This window comes from Rhea pennata, chromosome 21 (assembly GCF_028389875.1).
Source record: "Rhea pennata isolate bPtePen1 chromosome 21, bPtePen1.pri, whole genome shotgun sequence".
Classification (NCBI taxonomy): domain Eukaryota; kingdom Metazoa; phylum Chordata; class Aves; order Rheiformes; family Rheidae; genus Rhea; species Rhea pennata.
Window position 1 is genome coordinate 3,581,869 of NC_084683.1, and position 17,134 is coordinate 3,599,002.

General features: G+C 53.9%; 1 pseudogene; it reads left to right on the forward strand.

The window, feature by feature from the left end:
* The window catches only part of LOC134149729 (capping protein, Arp2/3 and myosin-I linker protein 2-like), a 36,330-nt pseudogene that overhangs the window by 18,010 nt on the left and 1,186 nt on the right, over window positions 1-17,134 (forward strand).

Genomic DNA, 17,134 nt, shown 5'->3' on the forward strand with positions numbered 1-17,134 from the left:
CATCAGTTCTACAGCCTTTTTAATTCCACCTGCAAGTCCTTGTAATATCTTAAACTGGCCTCACAAAGATCTCACAGTATATCATGCAGTGCCTCTATAGCTGGATCACTCTAGGAAAGCTGACGTGTTCTACAGTCATTCAGAAACTTGTGCAAAATCAGCTCATGGCTTCCCTGACTCACAAATGCTCCAAAAACTTGCTGCCTTCCAAAAATCTCTAGCCAACCTTTTCCAAAATGTAGTTTTATTTTGTTTTTCCCCAAATAGAAACTCTGTGCTGGAGGGATAGTGAGTGCCTAAGAGCTGCATGCAGTCCAGTAGTCCTCCAGCTAATATCTCAGCACCACAGACTTTGCAGTGGTCACTTAATAACAGCAATTGTTTGCTCCATTGTGCTCCAGTTAAAAATTGAAAAAAGAAGAGGGAAAGACAGATGCCCCTAAAACATTGGTCACAGCCAATGCAGTACCCGTTTTGCAAAGATCAAGGACTCTTAAAGCATATTGGCATGCCACTGATTTCTCTGCTGTGTTGGATGGGGGTTGCATGGAGGATGACGATGCCAGGGAGGGCCCTTCCCTGGCCACAGCTCCATCACTCTGTGTGTGCAAAGGCAGTCAAGGACAAATCTGTGGTAGTGGGCTGGAGAAAACTCCTCTTGGAGTTATGTTGTCTTGGGCTTTGCCTGGTAGGTCTTGGGTGCCCCTTGCCCTGGGACGGTGGAGTAATGGGGTGAGAGGTCCCTGCCCAGATACATGTGCAGCAGCCGGGCCATAAGCCACACTCTAGCCACTTGGGAACCTGCTGACCTCCTCTGTAGGCGTTGGGGTTCACCAGTCCCTTGGAGTCCTGCTGACCTCCTTCCCAGTTTCTGGGGATCACCAGAGTGGCAGTATGGGGATACTCTGTGTTTTGCTGTCGATAGGATATAACCTTTGCTTGCTGAATTTTCCTGGGAAAGCTGTAATCATGAGAATGGGGGTACAGGCCCTAACTACAGGAAGGATGTCTGGGTGCATTCTGGGACAGGGCTGAGGGGGGAGGGCAGCAGAAAGCAATTCCTCTGTAGCCCCATAAGTGCCATAAGTGCTCCCTGCAGCTCAGCACAGCCTTGCCACCCTAGTTCCAAATCGCAAGACTCTCACAGGGGATATTTATTTGCTGGGTGAGACTCCTCTCAGCCCCTGGTTTTACCTGCCCTCTCAGGGGCAGATGAATAGGTCTTTGCCCTCCGTGGGAGAGCCATGAAGAGGATGAAGACATTCAGGGTCTGCCTGAGATTCCCCTCTGCAGCCTACTGGGGCAGTATGGCAGGTCTGTGGGTTGCCGTTGGTGGGCCACACAATCACCTTGGTCCAGCTTTTGTGGTCTGGACTGCTCAGAGCATCCTACTGGGTGTCTCATGGCTGCACTCATCTCTCATAGGTTTTGACTCTGATATGGTGATGCTGGTGCTGTCCATTGGCAGAAGCAAGTCCATTAGGCATGTCTCTTTGGGGAAAAACTTTAACATCAAATCTAAGTAAGTGCAACCTGTGGCATTGTCTTCAGGCCAGTGGCTGCTCTAGCACCACGCACCTGCCTCACTTCTCTCTCTCTCTCTCCATCTGAGCCTTGGGCCAATCGGGAATGCAAGGAATTGCCTCGTCTTCCTTCAAAGGCCTGCTTGCTCTACTATACCAGGGACTCATGGGGGGACTGTCACCTGCTCCTGACCCAGTCTGTGCTGGAGGGCAGGCGTCACAGACACAGGTCACAGCCTCTTGAAACATAGGTAGGAGTCAGGAAGGAGGCTGACAGATGTGTGGTGGTTTTGGGCAAAGGCAGAAGGATTGAGCTTTCCCAGCTGTTCTTGCTGTTCTGGGGGAAGTGATGCTGGGATGCATGTGTAACTATCTGCCTCTCCTGCAGAGATGGGCTGGTGGATGTCCTGCACCGTGTTGTCCAGATTACCCAAGAGGATGACTGTGTAGGTACCTCCTGCTGCACCAGGGGCCCTTACTTGCCCCAGCCATCCTGCCTGTGCCCTGCCTCTCATCAACCGCCATGACCCCAGGGCTCTGTGCAGACTCCGCTCCAGGGATGCTGTCCAACTTGGCATGACAGACACATCTCTCCCTCCTCTTCCCCCTTCCAGACTCTCCAGTCCCTGTCAGCGGCTGAGTCACGCCTCAAGCTGGGAACCAATGTCCTGCTCAGTGCCCTGGGCTGTAACACCAGTCTCATTGCTCTGGACATCAGCAGCAATGCCATGGGAGACACCGGTGCCAAGATGCTAGCCAAAGCCCTGCAAATCAACACAAAGCTCAGGTAGCATGGGAAGGGCATCCTTCTCACATTGTGGCAGGTGGTCTTGACACAATAGTCCTCATGATACTGATACTACTGAAAGAGGCTTATTGCGGCTCCTTGGCACCACAGATGCAACCCTGCCAGTCCCAGCAATCAGCTGAATGCTGTGACCATATCTCTCTTGGCAGTCAGCTGCTGGTGCTGACACATGACATGTGAAAGGCAGGAGAGTATTTAAATCTCTTCCTCTGCATGGCAGCTCCACACCAGCACTTGCCAGCTCTTTTCCAGGCTCCCATGAAGTTCAGAGTGCTGGAGCTGGAGCCTTGTGCTCATTATTCATCCATGCTTTGTTATCAGTGCCCTAGGCAAGAGATGGCAGAGAGCAGTTTCTTGTCCCTAAAATGTCACTTTTTTACCATATTATTCCTGAAAAGGAAAGGTAAAAGTTTCTGGTGGAGAGAGGGAGCTGGGAAAGGTCTGTCAGCTGCAGACATTCCTCTGTGGGACTTCTGCCCCTGCCAGCAGAGTGATGCCTGTCTGAGTAAGGCTGCCCTGCTGTGCATCCCCTCCAGACATCCAGCTACTTTGCAGCCATCTGCAGGGGAAAAGTTTAGCTTTTGAATCATGAGGTTAAGATTTTTAACCCCATTTCCCTGCCTCCTGGTTTGTGGGGTCAGCTTGGCTGAGGCTTCCTGGCACCTAGCAGGACAGGCATAGCTTGTTATGGTCCCGCCTGTTCCTGGCAGCCAGACACCTGCCCTCTATGCCAGCTATCAGTTCCTAGCTGGAGAGTAGGTTGGTGTCCCATTTGGTGAGCTGACATAGGCTACTGTTTTGGTCTGGAGAGGACTCACTCTTGTACTCTTTGCAGGACCGTGGTTTGGGACAGGAACAACACAACTGGCCACGGACTCCTGGAGGTGGCTCAAGCCTTGGAGAGGTAGAGAGGGGGTTGTTTGGTTGACCTGCCCTGCTACCACCATGCACAAGAGACTCTAGCACCAGGACATCACCATTCCCAAGCCCTCTTCCCACTAAATGCAGAAAGGGTATCTCACTCAGAGCCAGTGGGTTGGAAACAGTGCTTAGGGGAGTTTCCATACAGTGTAGTCACTACACGGCCCTGGACTTGCAGCTAGCAAAGCAACCCACAACCCACTTGTTGACCTCATCTTCATTAGTCATCTCTGTTGCTTCAGAGCCCCAAGGCTGGCTGTGGCCCACATTTCCCCCTTCCAGCACCATGGATCACTTAAGAGGAAGAGGGACAAGTTTTACAGCCATGGAGAAAAGTCTTGCTCCTAAGCTGTGGTACCCACCAGAGCTGAGAGCCTACATCAGGAGTGCTGAGGATCTCTATCCAAACCAAGCACAGAGTTTTGTCACTCTGAACCATACCAAAGTCAGCGTACGGTCAGCACAGTGTGATCTGCTCAGGCATAGGTTGTTTTTTGTGGGGATCTGGCACTCTGCTTCCTCCTGCCCACAAAAGATGGAAAATAAATGTTCATTTACTGAGACCACTGTGGGGTCTCATACATGGCCATGCAGATGCACAGGGAGGCAAAACACTATAGGGGCTCCAGTGGTTTGAGTCGAGAGGGCCTCAGTCTGAGTGGCCAGAGAGTACAGACAGGCAGCCACTGTGACCCTGGGGAGTTTACTCATCTGCTCGAGCTTAGCCATCCCCACAAGCCCTGTCATCATGATAATGCTTTCCCCACGCAGGTGTTTCATGGTGAAGATAAAACTATGAGGCTGATGTGCCAGGGTTTCTGCCACTGCAAGGCAGGAGATGCCATGTAGATGCTTGCTTGCAGCAAAGGGGCTGGTAGTGCCACTGTCCTGATGCTCACCTGTGCCATTGCCTCACAGGAACTACACCCTCAAGTCTGTGCCCTTGCCAATGAATGATGTGGTGCAGGTGTATCGGAGCAACCCTGAGAAAACAGAGGAGGCAGTGCACAAGGTGGGGCTGGGGTCTGGGGGAGATGGGCTGGGGTGCCAAAGATGCCTCCTCACGGGGTTATTTACATGCTGCAGATCCAGCCCTGCCTGACAAGGAACCAAATGCGACACATGCTGCCCACACAAACCTTCTGGCTGCAGCAGGGCATCCTGACCACCTCTTCTGAACAGGCAAGTACATGAAACCACCATGTTTGGCTGTACAGCCAGCTGTTCTGCTCCAGCATGAGTAATCTTGGCTAGCGCAGGACATCAAAGCAGACCTCTGCCCACCTCACACTGATCCTTGCAAGCAGCACAGACCACTTTTCACTTTTTGTGAGCCCAGGACAGAGCAGGCCACGGAGAGGAGAGCAGGACTGGGCAGGAGGGAAGGAGGCTGAGGTACTCAAGCAGCCTTCATCCTTGTGCTTCACACAGATTTGGTGCTGAGGAATTTAGGGACTGCTCATCCCCCTCCCCCCCTCACAGTATGCTGCCGTCTTCATGTGCTCAACACATGCTTGCAAGAAATTCCCTGCTGTACAGCATTCCTGGTCACTAGTCAGGGAGGACCTTGTGGAGCATTACCTGCATGTGCTCCCAGTGCTCAATCAAGCAGCACCCATGTGTCCTTCTCCTGGGAAATCACAGAAAGGACAGAGACTTACAGTGCTGCTCAGGCGTTGGTGCATGACAGCATCTCCTCTATGCTCCAGATTGTGAATGAAATCTGCCTCAGCGTGCAGAAGCATGTTGACATCCTGAGCTCCTGCCTGGGCAGGGAAGTGGAAGCTGACATCCTCTTTGCAGAGGAAGCCATCAGGAACGCCAGCCTGTCCGTCAGTGTAAGTCTGCCACACTCCCAGAAAATTGCGGTCACCTTCCCTCTGCTTTGCCTTCCTGTTGTGGGAAAGAAACATTCAATTCATGGGGTTTAAATCCAACACCAAGCAGTTTATTGATTTATTAATGACATTTAACTAGCAAACAGTGAATTTTCAAGATCAATATCATAAATGCAACAGATATACATCACATTACTAAACACTCGTAAAATGTTAAAAAACAGCTTCAAATTTCCGAGCCCCCTTCAAATCCCGAGATGGTCTAATCCACATACATAGATACACACAGTTGTGTGCATACCTTCCCCAGGAACCGTGGGCTATAAGCACATCCCCTCTTCAAAAGAGGAGATTCCCCTGCTTGCACCACCCATCTTTGGGAGCTGCGAATGCTCTGGCTTTGGGCTCACCCATTCTGCTTCTTACAATCTGCTGATGCCGACACTGGTGATAAACCTCCCCATGTTCCTCCAGAGGGTCCCTTCCTTGGGGATCCCCATACTCTTAGCTGCATTGGCTGGATGCAGCCTCCCACAACATGGTGAGGAGAATGTTCCACCAGGCCATGATACTGGTGGAGGCCACTCCTGGCAGTGTTAGACTCTGTTAGACTGCTGCTGTTCCCACTTCTTTCTCCTGATTACACATTTTCTTTCTTCTTCTATACTTCCTTTCAAGCTGCCACTTTTTTTTTTTTTCTTTTTCCCCCCCCTCAAGTCTCTTGGCCACCCCCTAGTTACTGTTTAATCCAGCTAGTGGGCATCTTCTTCCTTAGTGTTATCACTTACTATCTCATCAGCTGCTGTTGCAGGGGAGAGGTGTGGGTCTCTCCACACACCTGAGCCTGTGCCCCTATCCCAAGCCTGTCACTATGTCCTCGTCCCTATGTAGCAATTGTCTCTACATGAGCTGGCGAGGCCAAGAGCCATGGTGCCTCCCCAGCTCCACTGGGCTTTTCCAAGAGATACACTGCATCTCTCCATCCCAGCAGGAGTGAAAATTTGCACAAATCTATGAGCAGTTTGTTAGAGACTGGAGATGTAGAGGACTCCTGGGGGCCAGAATTTCCTTGAGGCCACACCAGAAAGGATTTGCATTAGGTGTTTTGGGGACAGAATTGCTTCAAATACAGACCATCACAACTGCTTGCTTGCAAGGGGCTGGCACTGACTTTACAGCCTACAGTGGCACTGACTTTACAACCTACAGTGAGACCTAACAGAGTCGATGATGCTACTGCAGACAAGGAGAGGAGGGGCTTTTGCCACTTACTGCCAAGTCTCCTGGTAGCACCTGGAGGCTATACCATGGTGAAGATGCTCTGCAGGGACCTGGCACTGTTCTCCAAATGTTGGGGACAAATGGTTGTGCATGGTGAGTACGTATTCCTGCAACAGGGTGAGAAAGAGGTTACTCATCAGCCTCCTGGGTTAGGGAAGGCCTCTAGAGAGATTTAACTAAAGAAGAGAGTGCTGATGCTGCAGAGATACTGGAAGGGATAGGAAAAAATAAACAATGTGAGAGCAGATTGGGCACAACGAGAGGAAAGCTAATAGACTCTGGGGGCAGTGCGCAGGGAATGACCAAGAGGGAGAAGAATGCAGAGAGGCTGGGGGGCCCAACTTCAGCCCAGCGTGGCTAGTAGATCCCTGGGTGTCCTCAGCTAATGCAAGGAGAGCTTTGCTACAAGGCAGCCGTGGACCAGGACTGAGCCTACCATACATGGCCAAGCAGAGGAAAGATAATTTGCTATAGGCTCATCCACACTTTCTCTCCACCCCTTGCAGATTTTGCCTCTGTTGTATGAAGCAGGAAACACCCCGTACCAGAACGGCAAGCTGCAGCATAAGATGGAATGTCTCACAGAGGAAGCGTCACAGGCCTGTGGCCAGGAAATCCAGGTGGGTGCCTGCTAGGAGCCACCGCAGCAAGCAGGGAGCCACCAGTGGCATGGGAGGCTTGTCAGCCTCAGCCCAAGATGTGACAAAGCCCCAGAGGCAGGGACTGTCCTGCCAAAGGGATGACAGCTGCTCTGAGCCTGACACACAGTGTGCTCCAGCAGAGCACCTACTGTGCACCTTCCATCACTCAGGTCCCTTCTGTACACAACATCTCCTGAGACAAATAGGAAAACATCTGAATTCTGATAGAAAAGATGCATAAAATTCCTTTTTCCCACCCCTAAATTCTGGATTTGCTGCAGGCGATCATGCAAGCCATATTGGACACAGTGCACAACCTGTGCCCGGCCATGGTACAGAAGAGGGGAGTCAGGGACCAGCTGGTCAATGCCATGTCAGAGCGCATCTATCTCCAGGACCCCCTCAACCTCAGTTCTGTCCTGGACCGGATGGTCACTGATGTCTTCAACAAGCTGAAGTGGGTGACATGACTTTTTCCCTTTTTGCTCAGCTGCATATTTAAGGGGCTGCTGCACAGCTGTCTCTCTCTCTCATGGGGCAGCTCAAGATCAGAGTCACCCCATGTGGCTGTGCTGCCAGGGAGAGTGTGGGGCAGAGGGACCCAGCTGCCGTGTTTACCCAGCTTTAGCTTTGCTTCCCAACCTGATCCAGCTCGCACCCCCTGCTACGAGTCTCTGGGGAGCCGGGAAGTCCTGGGTGGAGGAGGATCATGCTCATGCAGGCACATCCTCACTGCTGAGAAAGGAGAGCCCTGAGCATTGGAGGGGAGGTACTTGGCATCCTCTATCCCTGCCAGGACATGACCAGCACCTGCTCCAGGTCCTGGTTCCTGCATGGAGAGCAGGAATGGGTGCACATGTCTGGGCAGCAAATTGCCTGGGCATGTTCTCCGTGATGTGTCTCCAGCAGCATGGCCATTCCCTGGCTGAGCCTCTAATTCCCTAGCAGGGCTCTACAGGGAGGTTGCACTCCAGGGACACCTGTGCCTGTTCAGCTCCTGGTGCAGCCAGGCTCAGCGCTTGTGGGGCTGTGGCCACCCAGCTCCTTACCCACGTGTCTCCCACCGAAAATGAAAACACCTATGCAGGCCACCCCACTTATTGGGCTGAGGCAGGGCTAGCTCTGACACCTTCTCTCTGGTCCCAGTGAAATCAAGCTATCTGTCACAGCAGCTGTGGCTGACTGCATTGTGGATGCCATGCTGGGAGACCTGACTGTTGCTCAGTGCAAGTTGGTGAGTGCCAGAGGGTGCCGCTCTTGTGGGTCATGATGGGGATGTGGGATGGGTGTGTATGTTGGCATTGCCCAGGCACCAGCCAACACAGTGGTTGCAGATTTGCTGTCTAGAAAGCAGGACAATTTCCACTCAGGCTGCCTTTCCTCCCAAGTAATCCTCTCCCACAGTTGTCCTGGCAGAATTAACCCTATACAGCTCTTCATCAACCCAGAGTGAGGTCCAGGAGCTGCCCCATGGCAGAGAATGTTGGGTGGGTGCCAGGAGGAAGCCGGGCAGCAGCTGCCCCCATACCAGGGCTCTCTGGATGAGGCAGGAGCAGAGCAGCCCCACCAAGGCACAGCCACGGCTGGCCGTTGGCTAATCAGGCCTAAATCCACTCATAAATCCCAGGCACTGGAAGGGAGTGGAGCAGCACAGCATACACAGTGCAGCCGAGTGCACTTCAGCCAAGGGAATGATTTAAGCATTTCCTCATGATTTTAGGCAGAAAGCCTCTCCAAGCACGGTCTGGACCTCCAATCACTGCAGCTGGAGTCCATTGAAGATGATGCCACTGTGCCAATGAGGGGCAGAAATCCTCTGGATATCGCTGAGAAAGGCTTTGCTGCGGAGGAGGTAGGGCTCAACTCCCTGCTCAGCTGTGCTATGCTAATGAGTGGGCTACTAGAGGGGTCAGTGACATTAGGAGCTATCAGGCCTGACCCAAGCCTATCACTACATGATTCCCTCACCTAGGATGGTTTAGTTAGGTGCTGAAGATGAACCAGACCAAGAGAGGGTGCAGCCCTATGGATTTAGGGGTGTCAGAGGGGTTGCAACAGGCACAGGACCAAGGCTGGCTATGTCTTACTGCCATGGGGAAGACAGGAGGACACTGCTCACCGTAGTCAGCTTTGCAGAGCAAAGGTAGCCAGCATCGAGGCTGTGGGTGACTCCCAGGCAGTGCTTACCTGTGGTGGCCTCTGTTTGGCTCCATTCTCTTGGTGGCCAGGCAGCGAGCGCATTGCTGGATTTGTGAGCAGCTTCTTTCTCCTCCTCTCCCTGCAGCACAAGATGGCTCTACGGAGGAAAAACATTTCAGGAGCATTCGGCCCATGCCAACCATGAGAAGTAAGGCTGCTGCACAGCTGTCCCTGCCTCTGTGCCCTGCTTTGGTGTACATCCATTATGGTCTGGAACAGTGGGCTGCTTGCATGCCTGTAAGGGCATCGCAGTGGCAGGGGGCTCACACCTCACACCAGAGGCATATGATATTTATGTGGGGGCCACTGTTAAGCGCACTCTTCTGACAGTAATGTGGGGAAGAGCTGGCCTTTCGTCGCCCAATGTTTTGAGCTGCATAGGATCCAGATACACTGCTTCCTCAGGAGAGAATGGAAAGTGTGTGGGTGATTCTGAAAGCTTCAAAGCAGCATGCCTCTAGTAGGGACATCTCCTTGTACCATGCTGGAGACCACTCCGAAGGACTGAGCATTGCTTAGCCACCCAAAACATCCAGGGGCTCTGATTTAAGGCCTCAGGATTGCAATGTGGCAGAGGAGGGTTTGCCAGAGGCTGTTCCTAGGGCTGCAGACAAACCTACAGGGCGGCTGCCCAGAGAGAGTAGTGCTGAATTGTCCTGGGCTTTTCTGCAGCTGGTTTTATCCCACAAAGCTCTGTGTGCCCAGGTTGGCTGGGAACTACTGGATCTGAGGAGGCCCAAGGAAAACGACCAGCCTTGTAGTGACTTTTCTCTTTGGGGACTTTGGCAGTGATGCTTGTTGGCATTGAGATCCCAGGCTTCAGCAGAAGCAGAGTTCATACTAGACCTGAGTGCCTCACATCCAGCTATCCCTGTGCCTGCCCTAGATGCAGAGGACTCTTGAAATCTGCTGAGCCTAGCCTTATCCTCATCCATCATAGCTGTGCTGTGTATGCTGCAAAACAAAGTACACCTTTGGTAGCTCATAGTCCTTCCTGCAAGCTGGGCCAGGCCTGGTGTAGCCCATGCTGCTCTCCTGCTGCCTCGGTGTAGGCCTGTGAGGGGTTTGGTGTGTGTCTTTGGACTTGTCTGCAGGAAATCACTTGCGTCACTCCCCCACAGCATCCCATGCTCTCAGCTTTGCCAGCTAGGTGCAAAAACCTCCTTGGAGACCTCGTTCCATTGCGAGAATAGCAGGATCTGGCACCAAATGAGCTGCAAAGCTGTTGCCCAAGGCTGACGTGCAAGCTCTCCTCACCGTCAACAGTGTTCGCACAAGCTGTGGAGGAGCTGCCTGGCTCTGCTCCCCTCCCCTTCCATTTGCGTGGTGCAGCAAGCACCATGGCGCAGCGCTGCTAAACCTCCACCACCGCTGCATGCAGGCTAAGGCTGCCACGGTGGGGAGGTCTGCCCGGGGTTTAGCCGAGGCGCTGGCCTCAGGGCCTGTTCTCAGCCTGGGCCTCTTGCCCTCGCAGGTCTCTCGGAGCTGGAGCTACAGGCAAGCAGGGACACAAGCGGGCTCCGAGCACACCGGGCGCCGCTATCACTCAGCCCCGCCACGCCAAAGGCATGCTCTGCCTCCACAAAGGATGCTGAGCCTGCGAGCAGCTTGCTCCCTTGCATGCAGCCCGCATCTGCTGAATCCCTTATGGACCTACCAACCGAAGGGGAGCATTGCACCAAAGCCAGGCCCCAGCCCAACCGCAGGCACAAGCAGCCTCCAAGCAAGCCAAATGTAAGACTTGTTTTGTTTTTTTTTTCCAACCAGGCAGTTTGTGGGGTAGGAGGAGGGAAGGCTTGTGGGTTTTTTATTCCCCCCTCCCCTCAATGGGATGAATTCTCTTAGTCAGCATTTATTGCAAGGCAGGAACATGAGATGGGCAGAGTGCAGAAGATTTGTGATATTGCACTCCAGCTGCTACTGTGTGCACCTTTGAGGTGGGGGGAGTTGAGAGGATAGGCAGTGGTTTTGGGAGACCGGAGGAGTCTTTCCTTTTCCTCCTGATGAATTTGGCATTCTGCAGAACTGTGAGACCTGAGACACAGGCAGGAAAAAAAAAACATTGTGTGCAGAGGGCTGATCTGTTCGTGAACATCTCCATCTCCCTCTGTCCATCTGCGATGAATTTTCTCTCAAGATTCAAAAATTCTTTTCTGGATCAGCCCCAAAACACTGGTACTAAAATGTGAACGCAACTATCATGGCCCTTGGCAGAACTATGCAAATTGCTGAAGCCATCAGCGGAAGATTGGCTCCAGGGCTCTGCTGGCCTTGGCATGGCTGGATTTAACCCCAGAGCTTTCCCACACCTGCAATATGAATGTACAGGGAGTGATGCTCATAATCTACTGGATGTGTTTGCAGTGCCTCAGACTGGTCTGCAAGCAAAAAGTTACTTTTGGATGTAATTGGGCCAGCATCCATGGAGAAGACCAGGCCTGGGAGAGATAGGTGGTGCTGAGGCAGGGGCTGGAGGGGGGTCAATATGTGCTGTGGTGGGGTGCTTTGGAAAGGCTGGAAGCACTTTGACTGCTGTCTAAGCAATCTCTGCTCCTTCACCCGCCTTTAGAAGGCCTTTGGGGGGCAGCCCCCCACCACACACCTAAAGCAAGTGCAGAAGGGTTGGGAGTGCTCTGGAGAAACAAATCATGGGGGCACTGTGTCAGGTGGTCCAGTTTGTCCCTTGTCTCCCTGCCATCATGACATAACTGGGTCCTGCCATCTGCTGGAAGGCCACGGCATGCATGTCCATGGTGATGCTTATCCGGTCAGGCCCTGTGGTTGGAGCCTGCCTGCCCGCTCCATCAATCTGTTCCGGATAGGCAATGTTCTGCCGAACATTGTCTGTGTGTTTGGTGAGGGCAGGCTTTGATGGATGCAATGTGACAGGTAAAGCGGATATTGGACTGCTGGAATGGATCCTGAGAGGCATAAATCCAGCTGTAATGAAAAGTCATTATGGATTGAAATGCCACCGACCGAGAAGTGCTTTCCGCTTGTCAATTGGAAGCCACCAATCTCGTGCCCTGTGCCAGAGCTTGGCAGATGACATGATTCTAAAGGAAGGTCAGACCATGGTATAGACATGGACATGGTCCAGGCTTGGACACAAAGTGGCTGATCTTTGTCTGAACCACAGCAGTGCTTTGAGTTGGTTGGAGTTGGACTCAACAGGGGAAAACCAGTGAGGATGAGTACTAGGCTCTATGTGCAGATGACAGGACATGAAATAAGCCCTGAGTGCCCAGCTGCATGGCTCGCAGGCAGGCGTAGGCTGTGCAGGACACCCCATAGGATACTTTGCCCCTTCCTCATGGACTGTTGAGCACGGACTCCCTTGGGTGTGGGTTTTCCGGACCTAAAAGCTCACACCTTGATGCCTGCAGTCAGCATCCACAGCTTCTGCTCCATGGGGGAGTTGGTTACCTCATGATGCCCAGCTTCTCTCTCAAAGCCTGGCCGCCCCTTCTGAGGAGCCATATAGCCTAACCTTTATCCTTGCCTCCTGGTGGTATGGATGGATGGATGGATGCAGCCTGCACTGCGCTGAGGGCTGACTGCAGAGCCGTTCTCTCCTAGGCCTCCAGCTGCTTGCTTCATCAGGAGCAGGGAGTGTAAGTGTCCATTCCTTGGTTCTCAAAGCAAGGAACCTTCCTGCCAAAGTCTTCCTTTCCACATGGCCCAAGAGTCTAGGACAGCATACAAATGACTGACCCAGCTATGGGAGATCATTTGCAAGAGTTGGTTCTGACATCGGGCCAGGGCTGTCCTTGCTGATGCTCAGTGCCCACAAGGTGAGCAAAGGCAGGATCTGCCACAACGTGCCCCCAGGGAGGGTCGGAAATGTACTGTGGAGCCATGTGGGCATCCTGCAACACAGGCACTTATGGGTAGAGAGAGAGAGCACATGGGCACCAGACCTTCTCCACAGTAGTGAGCAGGAGTATGAGTGCCCAGCACACGGCAGCGCACCACAGCGGGGGTCCTGGTGTGATGCAACAGAGGAGGGCAATGCTGGGCCAAGGAGGCCACTGCAGGGGAATTGCAGTGGCTGTTCAGGCGAGGTGAAAGGCTGGTAATAAGCTAAGGAGATCTAGGGATCCTGACAAAATGGTGACGTGCCAAGTCATCATGGGATCCTGGCTGGATCACAGTGTGATAACATCCTGATTTGGCTTTAAGGCCAGATGTATGGAACAGGGAAGGGGACATCCTGGTCTGTGGAGGTGCCAGCCCATCCAGCCCAAAGGGTTTCCAGGTCCTTTCTTGCACTGGCATCCACAAGCCTCCTCCCGGCATAGCAGAGAGGTCTGCACGTGCACATGCATGGGACAGGATACGCCTGTATATGACGCATATGTACGTATGCATGCATGGTGTATAATTTTGCCTGCCTGTGTGGCCTCCCAGGAGGTGGTAGGTAAGGGAGATGTACCTACTGCTGCCCACCTGCTGCTCAGGCCTGGTCCCAGATGATGGCCATGCTTGCTTGCAGGTGCAACCTGTGGCCTGTGAGAACAATGAGGACAGGAGCATCACCCGTGTGGATGAGGGCCTTGAGGACTTCTTCCCCAAGAAGCTCATCACAGAGGACCTGCCGTAAGTGAAAGTGGGTGCCCACAGTCCTCTCAGTAGTGATGGTCCAGCAGCCAGCACCACCAGCATGCTCCTGTCCCCTGGTGCACCATGTTTCTGCAGACTACCACCACCTGCAATCCACACTCCCATGCAAACATTGTTGGTTCAAGGTCAGGGCAAAGTGCTAAAGGGATACTTGGGAAAACAGCACCACAGCACTTCTTACCCTAGGCACCTGGTAGGGCAGAGCTCTGCCTGGCCTCAGAGAGCATTTTCAAGGGCAAACTGGCAGGAGGACATTGTGAAGGCACTTGTTGGGTGAGATGCAGGCAGGGCTGGCTTCCCACAAGCTTTGGGGGGAGAACAGTTGTATAAGAGTTGTGGAGGTCTGTCCCACAACAAGGAGGGAATGATCCACCAGGGTCTAGATGAACCATGCCGTGAGAGCTTCCCCAGGTCTACCCAGGGCTGGCTGAGCCCAGCATCCAGGGCTGGCACTGGGTCCTTGGGTCAAACACAACCCCTCGGCAGCCCTGACCTAGCATTTCCCAATGCCTCATCTCTCCCGAGCCCCACAGCACGGGGGACCTGCCCTGGATCAGCCCTTCTGGCATCTTCAAGCTCTCGCACCCTCAAGAAGAAAATTGGGATCTTTTTCACATTCAAGAAGCCCAAGTCCAGCCGGGGCTCAAGGTGTGAGAAGGAGCCTGAGGGCAGTGTCACAGCCCCCAAAAGCAGACGGTCGGTGCTCAGTGACATTTTATGGCCCCCCAGCAAGGCAGGAGAGCCACTGAGCAAGTCTGAGGAGGGGAGCCTCGCTGCCGAGCCCCAGGCAGAGCCTGAGCACAGCCAGACTCCTGACTCTGCCTGCAGGATCAGGCCCAAGTATTCATGGGAGGGCAAGTCTCAGTCACTCGTACTGCTGTCCAGGGAGGATGAGGACACACTTGGGGTCAGGCACAACAAGGTAAGCACTGCCACGGCAGTCCTCAGCAAGCCACCTTGGATGACTGTCATCGACTTGGCTGCTGGGCGCTGCTGCCTCTGAGGATGCTGATGGTACTGGGGCTGCATGCCATCAGGGACTGTGGGACAGAACCAGGGCACAGGGCTGCAGCCCACCCATGACTGAGAGGGAGAGGAGAGCAGGCTGGACACCACAGGGATGTGGGGATCCATGAGCAATGACTGGGGACAAGCCCTACTGGGTTGTGTCCTTGCCTCAGTAAGGGCACAACTAGGGTTGGGGGACCACGCACTCAGCATGCCATCAGGTTGGTGCTGCTCGTCCTATGAGGAGTGCTGCCTCATGGCATGGCTGTGTCTTTCCTGCAGAAGAGGCACCTGGATGAGAATGACGGGGAGCTTCCCAATTCCTTCGAGCAATGTGTGCACATCATGCTCCACCGCACGGGTGTCACAAAGGGCCTGGCCACCGAGGGCAAGAAGCAGCAGGTGGGATCGGCTCTTCTTTAGGGACACATCCTGCACCCAGGGAGGTGGAGATGGTGGCCCATGGGACAAGGTGACCCAGGCCCCAGTCTCATTCCCCTGCCCAGGCCAGACCTGACAGCATACAGGTCTGTCATCACTGCCCGTAGCCTCTGTCCCCTAACCCTCTGCAAGGGAAGCAGCGCATGGATCATGGAAGGTGTCTAGCCATCTGTACCTTCTTCACCAGCATGCACCCATGCCACGCACACTCCTCCCCTCAAGCCCTGGCAGCACACTGCTGGTCACAGGTCCATCAGCCCTGGTGCTGCAATCCCATCGCTATCTCACCAGATTTCTTTCTCTTGCAGAGCAAAGACAGCGAGATCAAGAAAGCTGGTTCAGATGGTGAGGTGCTGTGTCCTGCCCCCTGCTTCCCTCTGCCCTGGCCCTCACCAAGGGTGGCACAACTGGGCATCCTTAGGACCCCATGGGCTCCTGGATGCATGTTTCACGGCAAGGCCAGCCCCCACATCCCATGGCACACAGCTAGCAGGAACTGGGCCAAGCATCACCAGTTTCACTCAGGGCTGCTTTACCCTGTGCTTTAATCACCTCACTGGGTGCTAATGGCATGGGGGTGACCCACTCAGCACACTGTTGCTGACCAATGACCTGTGCTTGCAGGGGACATTGTGGACAGCTCGGCAGACTCACCACCACCCTCCCTGAAGGCGCGCACACACTCCATGTCCACAGGTAGGTCAGCTGTGGGCACAGGTGGACGTGCACAAGTTGCATGGGGCAGAGGATTGGCAAGTGGGGGGAGTCAAGTCTTTCCCACTGTTAACATCCAGCAGCGCTCTATGGGGCCAGCACATTTGAGTCAACATGTACCACTGCTCCAGCCAGTGGGCACAGACACCCTGCTCAGGGTACTGATCTGGCCGTAGTAGAAGGAAATCCAGCCATTCTCCCTTTGTTGCATACACGGACAGAGACATCAGCCCAAGCTGCTGTCCTGCTGCTGGCCCTGGGGACCAAAGCCCACCTATGTCCTGTGTCCCTTGGGTAGGTGCAGGCTGACAGCCAGCACTTTAGAGTTACCCGGCCCTCCTCAGAGCCAGACTCTGGGGAAAACCCTACACGTGGGATATCCATAGCTCTACCCTGCCTTTCCCACAGACACATCCTTACGGAGCAGCCCGGCCAACATGATGGAGGCCAGCATAGGATCTGCTGCTCTCAGGCCAGCCTGGAAAGTTCTGGAGAAGCAGCTGAACACAGAGCTGAAGGGGAAGAGCTCAGACCTGCCCTGGCGCTCTCCCCCCCCCATCCCCAAACAGAGCAGGCAGCTGGAGCCAGCAGGCCGAGAGGGATGGAGCAGCAGCCTGTCACGGCTTGGGAGGAGCACACCAACAAGGCTGCTGCAGAGGGTCAGCCACTATGGGGAGTCGGGCACCAACACCACTCCACTGAGCCTGCCAGCACCTCCTGATGCTGAAGGTATGGGCATACAAGCCGCAGAAAGGACCGTAAAGAGGGGCTAGCCCATTCACAGCAGAGGCAGCCAGTGCTGTGGGAATTTGGGGATGGAGGCCAGCTGAAAATTGAGCCTTGAGCCACCCTCCTCTAGGGAGGAAATGGATACAAAACCTAAAAACGCTGGTTCCCTTCTCTGCCTGGCCCTGATGTGCCCCATAGGCTCTCCCAGGACACCCTGACAGGGCTGCTGGGGAGGAATCACAGGACATGCCTGCGGCAGGGACCATCTCCCCAGCCAACAGTTCCCCCTGGTTTTTCCAGACAATCTCCTGGCTCTGGGACTGGTTGTACCGAGCAGGACCAACCGCAGAGCTGTCTCCATCCACGAGGACCAGCTCAGGGAATCAGAGAGCCTGATGGAGCTGGAGC